This window comes from Sorex fumeus, unplaced genomic scaffold (genome assembly GCF_029834395.1).
Source record: "Sorex fumeus unplaced genomic scaffold, SorFum_2.1 ptg000070l, whole genome shotgun sequence".
Taxonomy (NCBI): Eukaryota; Metazoa; Chordata; class Mammalia; order Eulipotyphla; family Soricidae; genus Sorex; species Sorex fumeus.
The window spans coordinates 4,532,847-4,540,964 of record NW_026606127.1 but is presented as its reverse complement, the minus strand read 5'-3'; the positions used below and the strand labels follow the sequence as shown (position 1 = coordinate 4,540,964).

The following is an 8,118-nucleotide window of genomic DNA, read 5'->3' as shown; positions in this document are numbered from 1 at the left end:
CTAGTAGGAGTTATTTTTTCTGTTCTGATTAATTTGAGTGTTGTCCTTACTTACCCTATGGCAGACAGTGGTACCTAATCAAAGAAAGTATTTCAAAGCAGCTTGATAGATTTAGAACTTTAATGTCCCAGAAAGAAAAATATGGTTTTTACCATATTATCTTTTACCATAATCAAGGCATCAGTTTTACAAAATAATTCTTTTGGAAGATGTTATATGAGTCCTGTTTAATGCACTTCCCTGAAACCTTCATTAAGACCATTAAACTAGAGCCTTTTGCTGTTCTCACCTCAGTCCCGTGTACATCTCCAGGAAAAGGTGGATGGTGTTGTCTGCACTTTGACCACCTTGAATATAAGTAGGATTTTTCTCCTGAAGGAAGAGGTGAGGATCATATTGATGATTTCATTCCACATTATTATAAGTTCAACTTGAATGGAAGTTGACACTTATGAGGCTCCTGTAAAGGACAGAATAAAGGGTCTCAGTGAAGTTTAATGGCCAACACACATTAACAACACAGATGACTCAAAGCAGCCTGTGTGCATCTTTGTGTATAGTGAGTTTCATATCTAATGATAGTGATTCTCAGTCATGACACACAGGCAAAACAGACCTATAATTAAAAATCTAGTTATCTGAGCAGAGTGGGGTTTCTTAGGTGATTGAACAAGTGTGTAGTAATTTATTACTAAGCACATACGTAGTTAGAATGATGTGTACTTTTTGATCTAAAATTAATTCCAAATATGTCTAAAATGACAGTCTCCTGACCCCACACCTGGCTTTCTTCACCAGGGTCCCTTGGAGGCGGTGTGTTGAGTTTCCCTCACCGCGCCGAGCAGAGCCCCGGCACCTGAAGACCTCTGCAACCAGCCATAGGTACGCTTTAGACTACTCTCCCCAAGCTTGAAGGAGCCTCATGCATGAACGAATCTGACAGAGGAACCCAGGTGTGCGCAACCGGGGGATGAGATCTCCAAGGCTGCTCAGATCAAGACTGGGCCCCCTCCAACCAGATCCCCCATCTCCTAGTAGCTAAGTGTTACAACCATGAACTGCCCCTGGAGCCATGTAATCCCATCAATGGCCAAGATACAGAGACTGGATTTTGTTGATAAGACAACAATTACTGTCCAGTTCTCACTCTGAGAGAACCTGGTAGGCATTTGCGAGTGTCTTGCCCTTGTGTTTACCAGTCATTTACACTTCTTTCAATACATTTTATATATGATCATGGTTTATGCTTATTTTTAATATTGAAGTTTAATACCTAAATACTGATTTTTTTCACAGCACTAATTTATTAAGAACATTCATCCTTGGCCTATATTAATTGCCAGTATTTGTTAGTTTTGCTTGTTTTTTGATTACTTAAATTGGTTTTGGTCCTTTTCTTTCAGGTTGAAAAATTTTGACACAAATGAGTATATGTTTTTCTTTATCTTCTACAGTTTTAAACTGAGAACAACTGTTTGTTTTGTACAAATAAGATACCTGTGCATTTACTATTTCTTCTCATTTTATTTACATTTTCACACATCTCGATTCATCTACAACTTAACCTAGTAAGTGTTGTCATATTGAAAGAAACCACCAATTTTTTCAATCATAGCACTGTAGCACTGTCCTCCCGTGGTTCATCCATTTGCTCGAGCGGGAACCAGTAATATCTTACAACAAATTGTGAGACTTGTTGTCACTAGCTATGGCCTATCGAATACGTCATGGGTAGCTTGCCAGGCTCTTGCTATGTGGACGAGATATTCTGGGTAGCTTGCCGGGCAGAGGAATCGGAATCAGGGTTGGTCTCCTACAAGGCAAATGCCCAACCCGATGTGCTGTAAACGTTATCTAAAATATACTAGTAATAACAAATGTTGTTTCTTTAACAGTGCAATATAAACAATTATTTAGTAATTTTCTTGATTTGTTAATGAAATAGCTAAGCTCTTGAGCATCATGGGAGTATTTTTCTAACACAAGAGTCTGACGAAGATGAAACTGTTATAACCGTCTTGTAGAATTCCATCTCCCTAGCCTGCTTCATTCTACCGCACTCTCTATCCAATCCGATCTTCTTCTGGGATTCTGACCTCCTGATTGGCTAGCCTCTACCTTTCTCCTGCCTACTTTATGACATCATTCTCCCACCAAACGAACCACCAACTGGTAGAATCTTGGGGGTCCCATGTAGTTGTTTGTAAACAAATTTGAATCTTCATGGCAAGTGACGAGTGACCAATGACCAATCACCAGTGAGCAGTCGTCTGTACTGAACACTTGTGGTCTTAAGCTGCTTCAGTGTTCAGACGTAATCTCCTACTGTCTCCTCTTCTCGTCTACCTTTCATCGGTATTTCCTCTTCTCTGACCATGTCAGGTAAGGAATAATACTTTTCAAAGTTTTTCATTAGATTTATCATCCCTAAACTTAGCAGTCAAGTAAAAACAGCACGTAGTAATGAAAGAAAATATTCAAGTAGAATTTTATAAGCCTCATTTTAGCTTGACTTTGACATTTGCTGTGTGATTTTAGACACTGGCTTACTTTCTCTCACATACAAAGTGTTTTTCCTCATTGATTACATTATATTTTACACATACTTAGGAGCTCAAATACACAAACAAACATACACACACACACGAACATATATATTTATATATATGTATATATATATATATGAGGTTTGATTCTCTGTGTTTCTTTTTCCTTTTAATATTGAATTTTACATGATATTCACTGAAAACAAGTAAATCAGAGACAGTATTTTTACAGAAATAGAAAATATAGATGCTGTGAACAACTGTTAATATATACTAGCATGTGTTCTCTGTAGTGGTCTCTCCACTTGTATTTATACTTCAGTATTGTGAATATAGTGATATTACAAAGTAATAATCATTGATCTTTGAGATTTCTATTTAAACCAGGTAATAAGAAAATATGGGGCATGGGGAAGGTGCGGAGTGCTGAGCATTAGGGAGGCAAGACCTCTAAGGTAAGCAAGTTTGTGATCACTTTCATCAAACATTAACCAATCGACACCAAGACAATATGAGGGAGAAAAAAATAGGAAAGAAAGAAAGAAGGATAGAAAGAAAGAAAGAAAGAAAGAAAGAAAGAAGGAAGGAAAGAAAGAAAGAATAGGGACTTCGATTATCAAGGAAGAGGAAAACGTTTGGACATAAAATTGAAGAGAACCAAAGACTTAACATCAAAAAAGAAAGAATATATATATGAAATATGCTGAGAATAATTCACTGAGAGCAAGTCAAAGAATTTTACTTCAATAAATGTCAGGACTAGAAATATACTATGCCTTCAATAGGGTACCAGTAGGAAAAGCTCTTTATCAGAAAGCCATCCTTCCTGGCTTTTTTCCTTATTATTTCTTAGAACACAGTACTTGGTACTTGACAATTTGGAGTATAAACACGCTTCAGAAATGATGCTCCCCATAAATAGCTAATAGTGCTTATCTAGGGCGGTGGAAGACACAGAATCTTCAATGTTTTTATTACATTCTGGTTTTTAAGTTCATGTATGCGCTGCCTGTTAAAATAAAAAAAATGGTATATTCTAACTTGAATCAGGAGGTTTGATTCATTTGTGTGGTCAGTAGGTTCCAGGTTAAAGCTGCTTGTCATCTTTACAAATATTATTTCATGTGATTTTTTCTTCCTAACATGAGAGTACTTTGATAATAGTCAAGTTTTGTTTTTAGATCCTAAAAGGAAATAGAAAAATCAAGTCTCACATGACCAATTACACATTTTTGTCATATTTGTGAATTCTGAGTTTTCCTACATAAAGATATTTTATGGGATTTTGGTGCTCATTTATTAAACATTGAGAAGAAAGTTTTCCTGTTTGATAAAGATAATTCTAATATAGGCGTTGAAAGTAAATTTGCATTATTTTGTGATCACTTTTTAAATGGTCTTTTCTGTTTCTTGTGTGATCAAGTGAAATCCTCTGCTATGTTTAACACATGTTGTTTGCTGGTTAATATTCAAAGGTACTGATGAGTATAATTTTTTGTAATTTCGAAGTTTCTTTCTGTGTTTTACTCATTTAAAACATTTCATCTCTATGAAATACAATCACGTTTATTCCTATTTTCTTTTTGTTATGTAGTTACTGATAAATCCTTTCTCTTTAATGGACTGGTAAAGTGTCACTCAAAAATCACCTTCTATTCCATTTTTTGGCTAGCAGTTTTTACTAAAATAAAATAGAGTCTTCATATTGTATATGTGGAACAATTTAGTAATAACCTTATTGTACTGTTTTATTTGGTTTTGTTTGGGATGCCATCCACTGTTATTCAAGGCTTACTCTTGGGTCGGTTCTCCATAACATACTGTACTATGCTGCTTGCTACAGAGCCCAGATTTCATTAATATCTACATAATTCTTTTTCAGTTCTGTGATACATATTTTTCATGATGTTTTCTTTACACTTCCTCCTATGTAAATCACATGCAATAGAAAAATTATATTCGTGTATGCATTATTATTCTTAGAGTTATGAGTAACTACATTGTTGATAAACAACTTAAGACACAGAATTTAAATAAAGTTTTCCTTCCAAAAATATTTCTTGGGAAAAACTCAAGTAATGATTTTTGAAATGGATCAAAAATCAGGGTAACCGTCAATGCATCAACAAGATTAAGTTGTATGTGAACCATAAGTAACAGGTACTCACCTGATCTTGGGGAAGTTCCCATAATATCTCCAGCCCAAAGTAACCTGGCGCTGACACCAACTCCAACTCAGGATCAAAAAGGTAAGAATTTTGATCAGATGAAAAGTGGGCTTTCAAAACCTCTGGAGACCTACCAGATCCCAGTAGACCTAGATCATGCAAAGATCTGCAGGTAATGAACACCACTGACACCATCACTCTGAAACAGGTGCAAGAAAATTCAAGTGGCACTAAGCGGACCTCCCATGCAAAAGGGAAGAACAAAAAGGAGGCTTCTGAACCTCTTGAGGGATAACCCAAGGCCAAAATCCAGCCAAAAGTCTGAGAATGCTTGCTGAGGGGAGCAGGGATTGTTTGTAATGCTGCAGTCAGTGAGAGGTGTCCTGTGACCACAGCCAAAACTAACAGCAAATCTCACAAATCTGCCTCCAGCAGGATCAGCAAGACAAAGAGCCATGGGCAGGAGAAGATAAAAAACACCAGAGAAAACTCTAAGAAAGTTAATGAGTGTAAGCAGCTAGGGAACAAGGTCAAGGCAGAAGAAAAGTCCACCATTGGCAAGATGAAATGCAAGGAAACTCAACCTGAGTTTTGCCAAGAGGCAGTTAAATAACCCCGCCGCTACCTAGGCATACACATGCTGGATTCTGTCCAAATGTTTCATGCTCTGGGGAAGAGTGATCCAAAACTTGGAATCTTTTCCTCCGAGGTGCTGAGTAGCTCAAAGAACCCCAAAGATGTCAAGCCATCCTCAGCTGTCAAGCCATGGCTAGGTGCTACACGGGATGGAAAAGGCCTTGAGAAAACTCAGGTCAAAGCACAGAAACCAAGTAGCAGTGCTGATAAACGCTCATCTCCATCCCAGTCTGAGCTGCCACCTCCTGGGAAGGTCAAATTGGTACCTTTGCCGTTTCTTACCATGGAGAATCCACAAGCTGAACCTGTTCCTCGGAGACGAAAATCTGAAGCCACACATCTTCCTGCTGCAGCTAACCCTGCCAAGCCTGGCTCTACCAATGCAGCTCAGCCAAATGCTGCCAATTTTTCCCCGTCAACCACTGCATTTTTGACTGGTCCTTCCAATCCTGCTAAGTCCATTTCAACCAACCTATCTCGACCAGGTTTGCAGAACCCTAGTAGCCGGCCTACTCATCAGCCTGCAGCTTCTAGACCTGATCCCCACAAGACAGCAGCTGGCACTTCTCTACAGCGGGAGGCTCCTCCTGTCTGTGTGAACAAGCGCCAGTCTCCACCCAAACGTCAGAGTCACTTTCTCCTCCAAGACTTCCGTTTCCAACCTAAACCATGGAGAAAGCCCAATGTTCCCGAGCCAGTCATGTCAAAGCCCATCACCAAAGAGCAGAGACCAGAGAGTGAGGCTATGAAAAGGAAGGCTCAGCAGGAGCGTGAGAACGATGCCAAACACACCTCTTTGGGGGAAAGTGCAGTTCTTTATTGAGAGGGAAAAAGAGTTGGACATCTCTCTCTACTATGGCTACGTAATGTAAGAGCTGGAATGGTAGGTTCCACTTTAGGTACCAGATGGTTGCCCTAGGCAAACACTGAAATGCCATACACCATTTATTTATTCTAATTTTTTTTTTCAAATTAAAGAGATGCATCGAACTCGGGTCGGCCATGTTGGCTGTGTGCAAGGCAAATGCCCTACCGCTGTGCTATCACTCCAGAGATGCATCATAGTTAATTGATTGTTAATAAATGTTCTGAATTTTGAGATGCTGTCAACTGTGGTTGATTTTGGGAGTGGCTCAGTGTTGAAGGAGGAGCTGGGAAAGAATGGGAAGTTAGATAGAGGAAAAAGGGGGAATAGACAAGACTCTAAGAAATACAAACATGGTCCAGGGCAGGGGAGATACCATGATCATGTAGGTGGTTTTCCCAGGGTGAGGCCCATCCATTGCACTTGGGATGTGCTGACCCCTGCGATTTCCCCAAATGTGGGAAACTCGACTGCATAAAGCCCTTAAGAGGAGAAATTGCATGGGCCTGATGAAGAGTGGGGTAGGGTCAGAGGAAGAGTAAGCTGACAGTGCATTTGCTCTGCAAGCAAGAAGGACACAGTTCAATTCTTGCAATCTTTTATGGTCCCCAGAGACCCACCAGATGTGAAACTTGAACACAGAGCCAAGAGTAAGACTAGAGCACAGTCAAGTATGCCCATCACTGGTGTCCTCGAAAAAAATGGGAGAAATGGCACGGTTTGCAGTTTTCGGTTAAAATAATAAATTTGGAATAGGCTGAGGAAGGCAGATGAGTCTAAGATGATGAGAAGAAAAGTAAAAATTCTTCCATAGAGGCTGTGTTTACACCTCATGGCCTCCTTTGGAAAGGAAGCAAATTTGAGACACATCACTAAAAGTTTTGGGTGGTCTATCCATAAATGATGGTTGGGGAATGCGAACACATACACTGTGGAATAAACCTACCAGATGAGTGATCAATTCCCTCAGAGTCATTCAAGGATGACTCTTAACAAGGAAAAAGCCAAGAGAACAGTTGACGCATGAAGCCTGAAGATCAGCTCCTGGTAGATGCTAAGATAAGACACCATGTCCTCGAGCCCTCTTTTCAGCACCCCTAGCTGCACAATTTCAATTATTCCCAACAATATTCAGAGTTGCTATCATGGTGACACTTTACTAGTGAGTTTCAACAATGCGGTCCATTGCCTATGTAAGTCTTTGAATTTGTAAACTCCCCAAGTTAGCCAAGCCAGCTTTCAGGAAATTTCTGGTGGCGGGAGCTCAAATTATATTAGCTTGAGGGGCTGGTCTTTGGTCTTCCATGGTCCCTGTTGCCTGTAGCTTTCTCTAAACATCGCTTTTAACTGCCGTTCACACAAGAACCAACTTTATAAATGACGTTGTGGTTCCATTGTGGTAGGTACCATACAAAGACATGCATCCTAGGTCACCACTCCCAAAGCAGTTAGTACGAATTGACCTTGAGCCTGGAAGGTTGTGATAGAAAGAGATGGTCCTAGGAGAGTTAATGTGGTGATGGATGGTTGGAAAGGAAACCGGGAAGGGTAGCGAAGTGGAAATCTGGTGATCATCATGGGATAATTGGTGGATTTTTTTCAAATACGTTAAAATATTTTTGAAAATGAAATTCAAGACAAACATACGAAAATAAGATAGGTTCCAAAGTACAGTTTACATATAAGACCCAGAAAGCTGAAAGGGCTGGCATTCCTTCTGGAGCTTTTAATCATACCGTTTACTAAATATGTTATTTTCACATCAATTACCTGTGGAGAGGAATAGTGAGAAAGAGAATGCCACCGGAATAGCAAACTGGATGACCACCTTCATTAAAAGCCAGGTGGAAGGTGTTCACATGGATCCCAAGTGCAAATATATGTTAACAGGAACATATATTTA

At 39.5% G+C, this 8,118-nt stretch overlaps 1 pseudogene; it reads left to right on the top strand.

Annotated features, from left to right (window-relative positions):
- The first annotated feature begins 6,578 nt into the window (after positions 1–6,578).
- LOC130036959 (uncharacterized) lies at positions 6,579–6,689 on the top strand (annotated as a pseudogene).
- Positions 6,690–8,118: the final 1,429 nt, after the last annotated feature.